At 43.5% G+C, this 15279-nt stretch overlaps 1 long non-coding RNA gene across 1 annotated transcript in view; it reads left to right on the top strand.

Moving 5' to 3' along the window:
• The first annotated feature begins 242 nt into the window (after window positions 1–242).
• Window positions 243–15279, top strand: part of LOC309647794 — a 36984-nt gene continuing 21947 nt past the window's right edge. The window contains exon 1 of the long non-coding RNA XR_014256302.1: window positions 243–7819. This is a non-coding gene — a long non-coding RNA (uncharacterized lncRNA). The remainder of the gene's footprint in view (window positions 7820–15279) is intronic.

The following is a 15279-nucleotide window of genomic DNA, read 5'->3' as shown; positions in this document are numbered from 1 at the left end:
GTGTTGGACTTCATTCCAATGTCCAGGATAATGGATTTAACCTCAAGATAAGGTCTTTCTTAAATAAAGGGGGAAAGAAAAATGCTCTCACAGTAGCGAGTTGTTTGCTCTGGAGGCTCTTGTGGTTTGAATGTTATCAGTGGGCAGGTGTAGATTCGATTAGTACCTGGGCTCTCGCAGTGACCAGTGGAGAGGTGGTGATGATCTGGCTAGGGGGTCAGGCGGCTGCTTTGGGGCCATAATTGGCAGGAGGAGGGGGAATTGCTTGTCACCTGATGTGTTTGTGGTGTTGGTTTTGCCGTTCTCTTCCTTCTTGCTTTTTCTTCACCTTTATTCCTGGTTTTCTTCAGGGCCTGGGCAGAACATCCCTCGGAAAGCATGGCCCCCCTGGAAAGTGCCTGACACTAAATCTTCATGAAAGACTAAGCATATGAAGGCACATGGTAGGAATATTGGTGATCCTACAAGGATCATCTTATAGGGAAGGGGAGGCAGCAGTGTTCCGTAACAGCGGGAAGATTTGCATGTCACCCCCTCCTCACGCCACCTCCCAGGTCATTCCCATCACCTCTCCCCACCCAGCTGCAATTAGATGCCCATGTGGCTACCTTGATGCTTCTCTGTCTAGCACAGCATGTGTGGTCCTGTTCTGCAGCCTTAGGTTTACATCCTTCCGCCTCCTGCCCCTGCAGACAGTAGCCTCCCTGAGGATTTAACTCTGTGTCTCTGGAACTTAGCACAGTGCCTGTCACATTGTTCAAGTCAGTTTCGGATTTGTCGGTCTGCACCAAGTACATGAAATGTCCCCATTTATAGTAATACTTACCTTTTAACTGGGATTAACAGATACAAACGACTATATCTAAAACGGATAAGCAACAAGGATACACTGTATAGTACAGGGAATTATACCCGTTATCTTGTAATAACCTATAATGGAGTATAATCTACAAAAATACTGAATCACTATGCTGTACACCTGAAACTAACATAATATTGTAAATCAACTCTACTTCAATTAAAAGATAAGTTGTGTCCCAGGGCCTCTCAGTTTGAAGACAACTAGAATGTTTCCCATTAACCAGGGAGAATGTAACAACATGAAGTTATATCCGTAGGGTGGATGCAAGTGCCCCGGCCACATTCCTTTGTCTCAGCCCGGAGGTCACGGACAGCTTTGGTGGGCAATTCTCATCCGCTCCTGAGATAGGCACCCTCTGAAATAGCTCCCTGCAGGGGTCTCCTAGTTACATGCCTAGTTATAACCCCCACTCCTTGAGCATGGGGTGGACTGAGCAACTCACGTCTAATGACTAGAATCCAACAAAAGTGATGGATGTTACTTCTGAGGTTAGGTTATGAAGCTCTGACCTTGGTCATGCTTGCCTTCTCTTGCTCTCTTTGAGGAAGGCCAGCTGCCATGTTTTGAGCTACCCAATGGAGGGACCATGTGACAAGTAGGCCTTCTGATCAACAGCCAGCAAGGAACTGAGACCCTTAGCCCATCAGCCTGTGAGGAACTGAATCCTGCCAACAGCCACCTGAGCAAGCCTGAAGTTATCTTTTCCCCAAGTCGAATCTTGAGATGCCTGCAACCCAGCTGTAACTGTTTTTATTTTTTAACATCTTTATTGGAGTTTAATTGCTTTACAATGGTGTGTTAGTTGCTGCTGTATAACAAAGTGAACCAGCTATATGTATACATATATCCCCATATCTCCTCCCTCTTGCGTCTCCCTCCCACCCTCCCTATCCCAACCCTCTAGGTGGACACAAAGCACCGAGCTGATCTCCCTGTGCTATGTGGCTGCTTCCCACTAGCGATCTGTTTTACATTTGCTAGTGTATATATGTCCTTGCCACTCTCTCACTTCGTCCCAGCTTACCTTTCCCCCTCCCCGTGTCCTCAAGTCCATTCTCTACTTCTGTGTCTTTATTCCTGTCCTGCCCCTAGGTTCTTCAGAACCTTTTCTTCCCCCTCTTAGATTCCATATATATGTGTTAGCATACGGTATTTGTTTTTCTCTTTCTGACTTACTTCACTCTGTATGACAGACTCTAGGTCCATCCACCTCACTACAAATAACTCAATTTCATTTCTTTTTATGGCTGAGAAATATTCCATTGTCTATATGTACCACATCTTCTTTATCCATTCATCTGTCGATGGACACTTAGGTTGCTTCCATGTCCTGCTATTGTAAATAGTGCTGCAATGAACATTGTGGTACATGACTCTTTTTGAATTATGGTTTTCTCAGGGTATATGCCCAGTAGTGGGATCCAGCTGTAACTTTGGTTGCACCCTTATGAGGGACCCCAAGCAGAACCCCCAGCTCAGCTGCACCTGGATTCCCAGCCCACAGAAACTTTACAAATATGTGTTGTTTTAAGCCAGTCAGTTTTGGGGTAATTTGTTACTCAGCCATTGGTAACTGATGCAACTCAACTGCCTGCTTCTCTCTGACTGAGGGCATTTTCTCCCCCCAGGAGTTTGGCATGTCCACAAGTGCCCTGGCGTTCATGTCCCCAGGAGATGTAAACCAATGAGGGATGACGGTAGATGGGTACTCCAGCTTTCTAATCCTTGGGGCACAATCCTAAGGTGTGTTATACACAGTCCCTCAGAGGACCCCAGGGGGATGGACCCTCAGTTGCCCGTTGAGGTAACCCATTTGTTAAAGCACCTTTTCTTGGCTTTCTTCCCTTCGCTGCCTTGCTTTTCCTATTTACCATGCTTCCTGGGATCACCTCCCAAACAAACCACTGGCATCCAACTCCTTTTTCAGGGTCTATTTTTTTGAAGAAACCTACACTCAGATAAATCCTCTATATGGTATTTTCCAAAAGTTTCCCTGAGGAATAGGGGAATACAACCCCTATTCAGACACCCTCCAAAAGTTGTATTAATCCTGTTATTTAGGGCGATGACAGGTCTCTCGATTAGGGTGAATTGCAGCAGGATTAACATGAGCACTTTCACAATACTTTCTATCTCTTCTGTCGTTTCGTAAATCTAACCATCTGCGCCACAATCCTAAGGGTCCTGGGACTTGTGACAATGACAACCACAAACAACACATGTTTTAGAGTCTAGAATTAGAGACTCCCAAGCAATCAAATAGTGAAGCGGTGTGATGGGTCTCAAAAGATGCAGTGGATGTTGATGCCAAAGAGAATGGCTGGTGGTCTGTTTCTCACTGCCAGGTCCTCTGCCGGCTGCCCCACTGGCTGTCTTGGCGCTGGTCACAGACCTGTTTCCCTGCTGTCCTGCCCACCAAAGTCATAGAATTTTTCCTCCTCAAATAGTCTTTGGGTTCCTTTCTTTCTTTCTTTGTTTTTCTTTTTGGCTGCACCGCATGGCATGCGGGATCATAGTTCCCCAACCAGGGATCGAACCCGTGCCCTCTGCAGTGGAAGTGCAGAGTCTTAACCACTGGACTGCCAGGGAAGTCCCTGGGCTCTTTTCTTGAGGGTTAGTTGAATGTAACCTTACTGCCTGGATACTCTATCATAAGGGAAGGTTGAAAATACTTTCTGGAGTAAGCCGACGGGAACGGTGAGAAAGGAGAACTTGAAATCCATTGCCCCTTTTAAATAGCTGCTGGGTATAACGCTAGCCCAGTGGTTGTCAACTGGGGGGTGATTTTGCCCCCTCTCTGGAACATGTGGCACTATCTGCAGACATTTTTGATTGTCACAACTTGGCAGGATGGGTGCTATCTACTGGCATGTAATAAATAGAGGCCTGGGGTACTGCTAAACCTCTTGTAATATACCATACAGCCCCCCAGCTAAGGATTATCCAGCCCCAAATGTCAATAGCGCCGAGGTTGAAAAACCCTGAATACTATAGCAAGCTCTTTAAAAATAAAAGTGGAAGGATACGGGTTTATACATCATGCTGTTTCCAAATGCAATCAATTTAGAAGCAAAAGAGCAACTTAAAAAAAGAAAATAAAGAAGAAGCCAGGAAGCAGTGGTCTCATGGGGAGGCAGTGAAGCTCAGTGGTTAGTGGCATGGCTGTGAACTCAAATGGACGTGAGCTGGACTCCAGGGTCTGTATTCACTTGCTCTATGACCTTGAGCAAATGACTTGACCTCTCTCAGTATCAGTTTCCGTGTTTGTAAAATAGGCATAGTCATGGTGCCTGCCTCATTGGATTGTGATAATTAAATGAGGGGAGCATGTAAAGCTTCTGGTACAAAGAATAGCATCTAGGAAGCACCCAATAACTGGAAGCAAGATAGAGCCTCAGCAGGAAAGAACAGGGACCTGGAATCCAAGTGCTGAGGAAACAACACGGCATTGAGAAAAGGGAGTGTCCGTTCTCAAAGATATTCAGTATTAGGATGAAATCCTCTCTGCAATCCTGCTTGCGAATTCATCACAGATTCTGCCTTACCACCCAGAACTTCGCTGTCTAAATTCCTGCTGGTTTTGGTTTTCATTTTTCAATATTTGTTCCTTGAATGTAAATAAACAATCCATGGTTGGGGCCTGTGGAGACCTTCACACAAATGAGGGCCTTCTCCCCAGGAGCCAGAGTTCAGACAAGGAGGCCCAGAGCTTGACCCCATCCCGCCTGCCCCCTGCGCTTCTTAAGAGCTGCTTTGGGTTACCTCAGGGAAACAGCCTGCACAAATGAAACAGCCCAAAACAAATAAACGCTGACCCTTCTTGGTCTGATATTCAGGGCATGAGGCCTCAGAAGAAGAATGAGTCCTTACAGGCTGGAGGTCTCCTGAATATGTCTGGTTGCTGGCTTCTGAGAGACAGGGGGAGAGAGAGAAAGAGACGGGGAGAGAGAGAGAGAGACAGAGAGAGAGAGAGAGACAGAGGCAGAGACAGAGAGAGACAGAGAGAAGAAGGAGGAGGAGGAGGGAAGGAAGGGAAGGAGAGAGGCAAACAGACAGACAGTCAGAGACAGACAGAGGGAGAGAGAAAGAGATTTGTTAGTTCATCAGGCCCTACAATTTTAGAGTCTGCACAGTATACGCTATAGGACCTCATCAAATGTTATTTAATCGAAAGAATGTTGGAATTCTAATGATGGACATGACTCTTCCTACCATTCTCTGTTAGATAAGAGCATGTAATCGGATTTCTATTTTACCTTCACTAGTTATTTTTACTCAAGGCTGGAAACACAAACCTTATGTTTTAAGATCACAAAACCTCTCTCCACTCTCTCCTGCTAGTGAATGTAAATGCGCTGAGTCTCAATTTCCCCATCAAACAATTACTATCTCTATCTCACAGCACATCATTTGAAAAGCAGGATGAACGTATGGGTTACTTGTGTCATGACCGTGACGAGTGAAGATGTTGGCTATTTTCCTTGTCCATCAGTAGTTAAGCCAATAAATTCGCAGCCTGACAAAGCCATGTGCCCATCACCTTGTGTGACGAGGGGCAGAGATGACCAAACAGGCAGGCGTCTGATCAGTTTTTTCCGTTTATGTGAGCCTGGGAAATGACTCGTAACAAAGAAACTTGACCAGTCCCAGATGTAAGACAGTCCGGATTGCCCAGGCTATTTAAACCAGACCAGGACAGTGCCGACGGGGAACACAACGACGGGGTATTATCCTTGCCTATCGAGCGTCCGAGGGCAGGTCAAGCCCCTCGACAGAGCCTGGGGTCCATTCTTCTCTTCATGCTTGGTCGCCCGGGTGCAATTCAAGGTCCCCTCGGCGACAGTTACTAACATTCATTGAGGCAAACAGACTCAGACCTGTCCTTCTCCCTCCCCTGCTGGCACCATTGGCCAAAGTGTTCTTCATGATTTCCGAAGGTACGGTCAGCGCCCTCAGTACTAACAGCAGGGCTGCCAGGCGCAAGGGGCTTCAGGGACACATCTGAAAATCCGTGGTGTTTTTCCAAGCAGCCTTATTCAAACAAAAGGTGGCCACTCCATCCTGGAAAACCTGGGGGGGGCCTCTGAGAGCAGCCTTCCTGCAACCTTTTTCAAGACCAGAACTTTCTAAACGGGTGACTGCTTTGTAGCTCACCCCAAACCTGCCCTCCAGAGAAACACCACATCCCGAGATGCAGAGCCTTTGAATTGCGAAATAGGTCCTCCTCCTAATTTGTTTGCAGATCTGCTTTTAAGAAGCCGCTCCTCCAAGCCAGGAATTTGATTTTATGGTTACCAGCAATGGTCCGGGAGTGGATGTGGAGGGGGAAGGAGGGCAGTGGGTGACTGCAGGCATGCTTGAACTCCCCCTCTGAATGGCGGCAGCCTGGCCGGTCCCTGTTCCATCTTCCTGTGGCCACAGGATGGTGATGTGTGGGAATGTAACTGTTAACTCTCAATGGCTGTTAACATCCTAAATTGGAGCGCCAGCAAGGCACATGCAAGTGACCAGTGATATGTGTAGGACCAAGAGCTTCTAAACCAGAAGCAAGAGGAAAAGAGGAGGGTCATTTATGGCGAGATTTAAAAAAATCCAGGGCTTCCCTGGTGGCGCAGTGGTTAAGAATCTGCCTGCCAATGCAGGGGACACAGGTTTGAGCATTGGGAATATCCCACGTGCCGCAGAACAAATAAACCCGTGCTCCAGTTACTGAGCCTGAGCTCTAGAGCTTGCAAGCCACAAGTACTGAGCCCACGTGCCACAACCATTGAAGCCTGTGTGCCTAGAGCCCGTGCTCCTCCACAAAGAGAAGCCACCACAATGAGAAGTCTGCACACTGCAACAAAGAGTAGCCCCTGCTCGCCGCAACTAGAGAAAGCCTGTGCGCAGCAACGAAGACCCAACGCACCCAAAAGTAAATAAATAAAAATAAATAAATTTATATTTAAAAAATCCAAATAAAATATCGTGAACTGTTTGCTGAAGTGTATGTAAGTAAAAGCAGAACGTGGCTGAATCCACCAGGAAGCTATGCCCTGGGTAACCATTGTCATCCCCGTGATGGATTTCATGCTGAATGCTGACGGTTGCCGGAGATCTTCCTCTCGTCCCTGGGAAGCTCTCCAACAACTTTGTTCACATGACTAGTTCAGCACCTCCATGCTGTGATATCACCAGGTCCGAGTCAGTAAGTTTCCCCACTAGATTGGAAGCCCACTGAGGGCAAGAACCATGCTTTCTTTATCTGTTTCCTTAGCTCTGAGGTCAGAGTGTAAACAGCCTCACTGCAAGTTAAATAAATGACTCACTGAAGTAGCATCAGAGTTTAGGAACAAAAATTCCTACAGGTCAAGTCGTCTGAGAATGAGCCCCAGAGGTGAGATTTGGCCTGACTTTTGTAGAAGGACCAAAGGAGAGGGGGCTGGGGAAAGAGTGGTACATACAGCCCCCTCCCCGCTTACTCCACCCAGTCCTGAGCGTAAGGAAGAGGACATTTTGGGTCTGGTAGAAGCAGAAACAGAGGCGCAATGGACACATGAAAAGTGAGCTCAGGGCTGGTTGCAACGTGAAAGGAAAAACAAGGGATTATGGCAAATACAACTGGAAAAGTGGATCAGAGCCTTGGATTTGGGGAGTCTTGAAATAATGTTAACGGGGCCTTTTTACTTGATTCTCACCATTTTTTCCACCAGCGATTGCCTAAACTTGGGGTTGAGAAGACGGAAGCTGCCATGTGCTTGAATCCCCCAGGAGACTGTGGAGACCAACCGCGAACAAGGTGATCCTCAGGCCCCAAGCTCTGGAGGCAGGAACAGGTGTCCTGACCTGCTCTGGCTGCAGGAAGGCCCCAGGGGGCGGCCCCTGCTTCTCTGTCCCTGTGGCTCCAACAAAGGTTGCTTCCAGCTCCACTGCCCAGCCCCTATCACGGCTTCAGGGGGTCCGGAGGAGATCACACAGGTTTGTGACTTCAGAATGGGGAGGGCAGAGGGACGGGAGCTATCCTGCCAGCAGGAGTTGGCTGGATCACACAGGGCCCCTGGTGAGGCTGCTGTTGAGTATGGATGAATCTAGAAGCCAACAGCCCCCTGGGAACGGTGTTGGGCCTGGATCAGACCGCTCACACACACGTTCAAAAATACTTTTATTTGGGTTTGCAGCATAGATATCCCCTGGTGTCGTGCAAGTTCAGCGAATTACTGGGGATCTAGATGCCTCTTTTATTCCAGGTAATCAGATTATATTGACTGATTAAATCGGATTTGTTAATAACATTCACATATGAGCAGCGGAGAGCTTTATTAATAAGTCATTATGTTGGGGACTTTAAATACCTGGCCTTCAAAAGCAGTTCCAAATGTTTTGTCTTGCAAACTTCTGGACTCTCTAAGAAAATGGCTTATGCCTGGTGTGTTACATTCCTGCAACGCTCAAAGACCTCCTTGAAAAAAAACCCAGGAACGTGTCCCAGGCCTTTATAAATTAAGCTACTGCTTTGCTCTGAAAGGTATGTTCTTCAATTTTGCTTAGTGTTTTTTCCTGACCTTTCTTTAGGAGAGTTGCAATCCTGACTGGTTCTTGGTGAAGAAATGCATAAAAAAACGAAAGAGGCTCCCCTGGGTGATAAATGGATACACGTGGTCCGTTCTTCGCATTTTAGAGACAGAACCCCATAAATTGTTTGCCTGATATGCTCCCTCATTCAGGGAGGAAATGAGTTAAGGAACTGAGTGAATACAGTTTGGAATCCAGAGGCCTCGACTTTCCCAGTTTAATAAACTCCGTAGAGGTCCATGGCTGACGGCAGCAAGTGACCTTGGCTGTGATGATTGAGCAGAGGCTTGAAGTCAGAAGGGGCTGGAGTCCTGGGTTTTGCATGTGGTGAATCTGGCCAAGCTGACGATTCTGTGCCTTGGTTTCCTCATCTATCCCCACCTAATGTGTTTTAGGATTAAATGAGTTATCACATGTAAAGTGTTTAGGGCAGGGCCTGGCACATATCAGGATCTCAATAAATGGCAGCTAATATAATACACATCTAGTTCCTGTTACCTCTCTGATGAACAGAGCCGCAGGGAGACACCTTTACCGTGAGCTCCTTCCTCTTCAGCCGCTTCACTATTTGGTGGCGGGTGAAGAATATGGACAAAGGAAACAGCACTTAGGAGGGCACACAGGGTATCAGGCAGGTGTCACATGCTCACAGGCATTCAAAAGCCAAGCAGGCCACTTAAGCTCTAAGAGAAGTGGAGGCTGTAACAAGGCGGGGGAGCCCCAGGCATTGGAAAGGGCAGGTCTGTCTAAAGGCATCCAAATGCAATGTTAAAAATACTCTGTGGGCTGTACCAATCACATTGAAGGGCTATATCCTGCCCAGACTCTGATGTAATTACAGTTGCCCCTCTGTATCCTTGACTGTGGAACCTCGGATACAGAGGGCTGACTGTATTCATTGTACGATGCCATTTGATACTACAGGGGACTTGAGCATCTGTGGATTTTCATATCTGAGGGGGTCCTGGAACCAATCCCCCACGGATATCGAGGGACAACTGTACTGAGTTTTGAAGTGAAAAGGCAGGCAGAATGGGTTAAAATCAACGACAGAAGAACTGAGGAAACCATATTATGGCCAAAATGAAAGGTGAAGACTCCTGTCCTTTGGACCTGGGATGGTCTGCCCAGTCCCCAGGGTGGAGTCAGATGTGGAGCCCCAGATGACCCTGGGAGCTTCTCCCCATCACCAGGTTAGTCATGCTTAGCCAGGGGCACCCTTGTTTCATTCAGTTCCTCTTCCTTCCTCCATTTCTTCTTGCCTTCCCTTCTTCTGTCTCTCTTTACCTTTTCTTCCCATATTTGTGTTCTTCCTTCTCCCCACTCTAGGTCTGGCATGGTGCCCAAGGGTGCCTAGGGCCATTGCGAAGAGTCAGTGGTGACATTCTGAATGGGGGGGGGCAACATTGGTTCATTGATCTTATACTGGACCACACCCACTGTAGAATATTACTATCTTAAAGTGTTAATTCTGGGAAGAGGCATTAGCATAGCAAGAAGGCCTGAGTAGCAAAATAAAACCTCAAAGAAGAGTTGAAGAAAAAGTATAAGACCAGAGTGCCAATGAACTTAATTTCTGGTTCATCCCAGCAGGGACCAGAAACTAGTCAGAGACAAAAACACATTTTCTGTGTTATAAATTATACACAAAAGAAATCATTTCTTGTCCTTGGCTATTAATCCATTATATTTGGTAAAGTCGCTTTTTCCCCCCTTATAAACTGCTAAATTTCTCCAGATAAACCATAAAATAGTATTTGGATTGAGTTACATTATCTACAAACATCAGTGAGAACCACACCCTGATCATCCTGTGTGAGAAATGGATCTCAACTAACTGAAGAATGAGAAGTTAAAGGAATTAAACCAGCCTCCCAACAAAGGAAAGAAAGCAAATAGTCCAACAAGGAAAATAAGAAATATGAAACACATGAGTCTAAGTGTTAGTGGGAGTGAGGTGGTGAGGAACTGTGGGGAAAATATGGATGTCTGGTCCATTTTAAGTATAATATTAGAAAGATAGCCTATGAGTGTCACATTATGAATATGGCCCAAGGACGTAAGTTTAGTGTCAGAATGACTGGAGCTCAAATCCTTATTTTCTCTTTATCTCTATAATCTTAGATGTGCTAATATACCTTCTTGTGCATTATTTTCCTCATTTGGAAAATGAGGATAATAACATCATGAAGATCACATGAGTTAATGTAGGTGAGTTATCTAGACCAATACTAGACAGAATTCAAATATGAAAGTTGTAGCTGTTTTTATTGGTTGGGGCAGATAAAATCACCCAATGTAATAAAGTTTCCTCCAAATCTAATTACTTATCATGAGGTGTTCCCTCTTCCTCTGTGATTCAGTTGCATTCTGCTTCACTCTTTAGGAGAAAGAGCTAAGCTTGGAGCATCTTTGTTCATAACCTTACCGTCCCCTCAGTTTATTGCCCTTTGAATTTTTGTGATAATGGTTGTTCCTATTGTGATTTCTCTTCCTTAAAAGTATTCTCCGCTTCTAGGAGTACATGCATCTCTGTTTTTCCCTTTGAAATCCCAATACAATGACAGTATTTTTTACATGACACAACCCCAACAGAAATGAAAAGATAACAGCAACAAATTTTGGAAGCTTGTAAGCACTTGGATGACTGTTGACTACTTGGCTGACCCAAGGCGGCAGAATCCTAGGCCAATGGTGGGGAGAGCAGAAAAGCAGCTCAATGTTTTAGAGGACAGTCAAAGGCTCAGGAATCCATGATACACGTATTTATGGAATTGGGTTTGAAGGTGAGGCTAGAAACATGAATATTGATTAAAAGTCCTTTAAAGAGGTAATTTGCTTTCAGAACATCTTCTCTTGCCTGTGTAGCCCAGGGACTTTTTTTTTTTTTTAACATCTTTATTGGAGTATAATTGCTTTACAATGGTGTGTTAGTTTCTGCTGTATAACAAAGTGAATCAGCTATACATATACATATATTCCCACTTATCTTCCCTCTTGCGTCTCCCTCCCACCCTCCCTATCCCACCCCTCTAGGTGGACACAAAGCACCGAGCTGATCTCCCTGTGCCATGTGGCTGCTTCCCACTAGCTATCTATTTTACATTTGGTAGTATATGTCCATGCCACTCTCACTTCCAGGGACTATTCTTTACCCATTCTGGAAGAAGATGAGTGTTATTTTCTAGAGAGGATAAAAGAGGGGGAAATACCAGGCACAGTTGACAGTGGAGATCCTGTAGAAAAAGGGGACTGACTCCCAGCTCTCTTCCCTCGCTAAGCTTCTGGAATATTAACAGACAGTCAGGAGAGCAGATAATCCTTTTCTGGGAAATTTCATCAACTCAAGAGAAAACACATAAAGATATTAATACTAGAGTTTCCCTAAGGTAATGGCCCAGCCAGATCTTCTTACACTGAAGCCCATATCCAATAAGCCCCATCCATGAGCTCAGCGCTTATAAGCAGAGCTTAAAGCTTTGCTCTTAAATATGAGCAGACAACCAAGGATTACTAGACAATTGAGGTAAGCTTTTAAAAATAAAGATGGAGACCAAAGCAAACAAATAGCAAAAAAATAAATTGGAGAGAGACCGGATGAGAAAACACTTAAAACTATAATAATTTCGAAGAAGGCATCCATGAAACAAGAAGAGGATGCTATAAAAAAAAATCAAGGAAATAAAAGATAGCTTTTGAAAATTAAAAACACTATTGCTGGAATGGAAAACTCACTAGAGGGGTTGGAAGATAAAGTTGCAAAATACTCAGAAAGTAGAGCAAAAAGGCAGGAGTGAGGGAAAACAGAGAAAAGATAAGACTAGAAAAATAGAGGAAATGAAATCATCATTAATTCAAGAAAATTTCACAGAATGAAGTGCCTAGAACAATGGGTGAAAATAATCCCACATTAAGGTACGTCATCATTAGTTTTCAGACTACTTCAAGAGAAGAGACCATAGGCTTCCAGAGAGGAAAACCAAGCTACATAGGATTGGAAATCTAAATGGCTTAGTTTCTCAATAAGAATTCTGAAATCTATTGATGGATTGAAGCCATCAAAATTCTGAGGGAAAGTTATTTCTAGAGTAGCACTCTATATCTAGTCAAATCTCAAACCAGAGGGTAGCATAAAAACATTTTCGGGCTCACAGAATGTTTAATTTCCAAGCACTCTTTGTTGAAAATCTCCTGGCAGAATAAATCAAGAAAAAGGATGACATGATTTTAGGGAACAGGAGATCTAACATGAAGAGCCTCCTTCTGGACGAGGGTGAGGTACCTGTGTGAGGCATGAGGAAATCCACATGGGTTGGAGCAGCTGCGGTTTCCAGGAGAGAGAACTTCCAGATGAAAATGACATAAGAGTCGATGCATCTGAATGTCTTGATTCAGACAGCTGAATGTCTGTAGACAATTCTTGATGAAATTGGTGGACAGGTTGAGGTTGACTCAATAGTAAGTACATACAAAACTAAGCAAAGAAAATAATGATTAACTCTTGGGAAAACAAAATTGTGCAGAAAATAATCACGGAATAATATTATTATTATAATAATGCAATCACTCATTATTGATCTAACCAAAGTTACACACACACACACACACACACACATAAATAGACTGATAGATAATATACTGAGAAGATGTGTGAGTGTTATGTTTTTTACATCTTTTTTTAATTGAAGTATAGTTGATTTGCAATGTTATGTTAATTTCTGCTATACAGCAAACCAATTCAGTTTTACATACCTATATGTGTGTGTGTGTGTGTATATATATATATATATATATATATATATATATACATTCTTTTTTAAAATATTCTTTTCCATTAAGGTTTATCATAGGATATTTTTTAAAAATAAATAAATTTATTTATTTCTTTTTGGCTGTGTTGGGTCTTTGTTGCTGCATGCGGGCTTTCTCTAGTTGCAGCGAGTGGAGGCTACACTTCGTTGAGGCTCTAGTCACATGGGCTTCAGTAGTTGTGGCTCGCGGGCTCAGTAGTTGTGGCACGTGGGCTCTAGAACGCAGGCTCAACAGTTGTGCAAGGGCTTAGTTGCTCTGCAGCATGTGGGATCTTCCCAGACCAGGGCTCGAACCCGTGTCCCCTGCATTGGCAGGCAGATTCTTAACCACTGGGCCACCAGGGAAGTCCTTATCATAGGATATTGATATAGTTCCCTGTGCTCTACAGTAGGACCTTGTTTTTTATCCATTCTATATATAATAGCTTCCATCTGCTGACCCCAGCCTCCCACTCCATCCCTCCCCTGACCCCCTCCCCCTTGGCAACCACAGGTCTGTTCGATGTGTGAGTGTACTGGAGTGAAAGAGAGCTAAATTCTCATCTTCCGTAGTGGAAAGACAAAGTATAATGATTTTTATCTAAAAAAAAAAAAAAAGAGGAAATAACCTCAATAATCTGATTTAATAACGTTTTCTGCTCTACCCAAACGGTAAAGGAAGGAAGAAATATTCATGAAGCCTTTTTTAACAATTAAATATTAATATTTTAATTAAAATATTTTACCTAAATATTAGGTTAAAAAACTATATAAATAAGCTATTAGGGATATGGAGGTTAATGGCAAGAGAGAAAGCTAGAAAATAAGAAAGTGGTTGCCTCTGACCAGGAAAAAAAATGAAAGAAGATGGGTGTGACTACTGCTGTTTTCTGTAATAAACCTTTTAAAACGATTTCACTCTTTAAATGTATGCATGCTTAACTTGCATATAAAGAAACAAACAAAAACACAGATGTGACTCTCACATCACTAGCCATTTTATCTTTGACAATTTAATCAACACATATTGCTGCAATTTTATATATTACTCAGTGGAAATAATGCATTGCTCTTGTACCGTGTACCTGTGCCTTTCCCAACTGTGTTACCTTCCTCCATGGCATTTGCTTTTGGATGTATTGGAAATTCAATTTGAAATTGTGTTTTGGTTACTCTTCTTGAATCTCCCCATCAGCATCAGCAGATAGATCATTTTCTCTATTTGGCTTTTCAGGAAATAGCTCATCTCTAGTCTAGCCTTTACAGGTTTCCTTAACAAACAGCTTTAATTTGTGATCTGTTTCTGGGTCGCGGCAGGCATATTTGTTTCTTTTGTTTTGCATCCACATTTGTGTTATTGTTTGGCGGTGAAATTACTCCTGAATACATACAACCAAAGGAAGAACTTGAAGATTGCCTAAGATTAGAAGTATGTGTATATGTTAATGATAGGAAGTAAACTTCTAAGAGGTTGTCCTAAGAACAATCAGAGATGAAGTTAAAGATATTCATATAAAGATGTCCATCAAAGCCTTACTTATGACAGAAAAACATTGTAACGCCCTTAACGTCTAACTAGAGGGGATTATAGTACATTCAAATGGTGGAGCTGGATGTAGCCATTAGGCAATATATTAAAGAGAATATCTATTGTTATGGGAATATGTTTATAATTTGTTGCTAAATGAAATAAATAGATGAGTAGACCAAAAGACCTTGTGTATGTATCAGTGCATAATTTTTGTAAAAAATTATCTATGTAAATGTAAAAGAAAGGAAAGACATATTTTACAATACTTAAAGTGGCCATTGCTGGCAAGTGAGATCTTAAGTAACATTTACTTTGCTGTGTTGTTCCCCAAGCTTTCTTCATGAAGCATGAATACATCTTATAATTAGGGGGAAAGTGCTGGTTTAAAAACAAAATCAAGCAAAACACAGAGCCAGACATTTTTGTTGCCACTGAGAATTGGCTTTGCTGGAATTAAGATTATTGGAAGCCAGAGAGTAGGAATCCTTTTGATTGATGCTATCTTTTCCATGGTTTTGGATTTGGAAGGTTAACATATTTTGAGC

Source organism: Balaenoptera physalus, assembly GCF_965194825.1.
Source record: "Balaenoptera physalus genome assembly, chromosome: 18".
NCBI lineage: Eukaryota > Metazoa > Chordata > Mammalia > Artiodactyla > Balaenopteridae > Balaenoptera > Balaenoptera physalus.
Note: the sequence above shows the minus strand (reverse complement) of the source record. Positions and strands in the feature narration are given on the sequence as shown.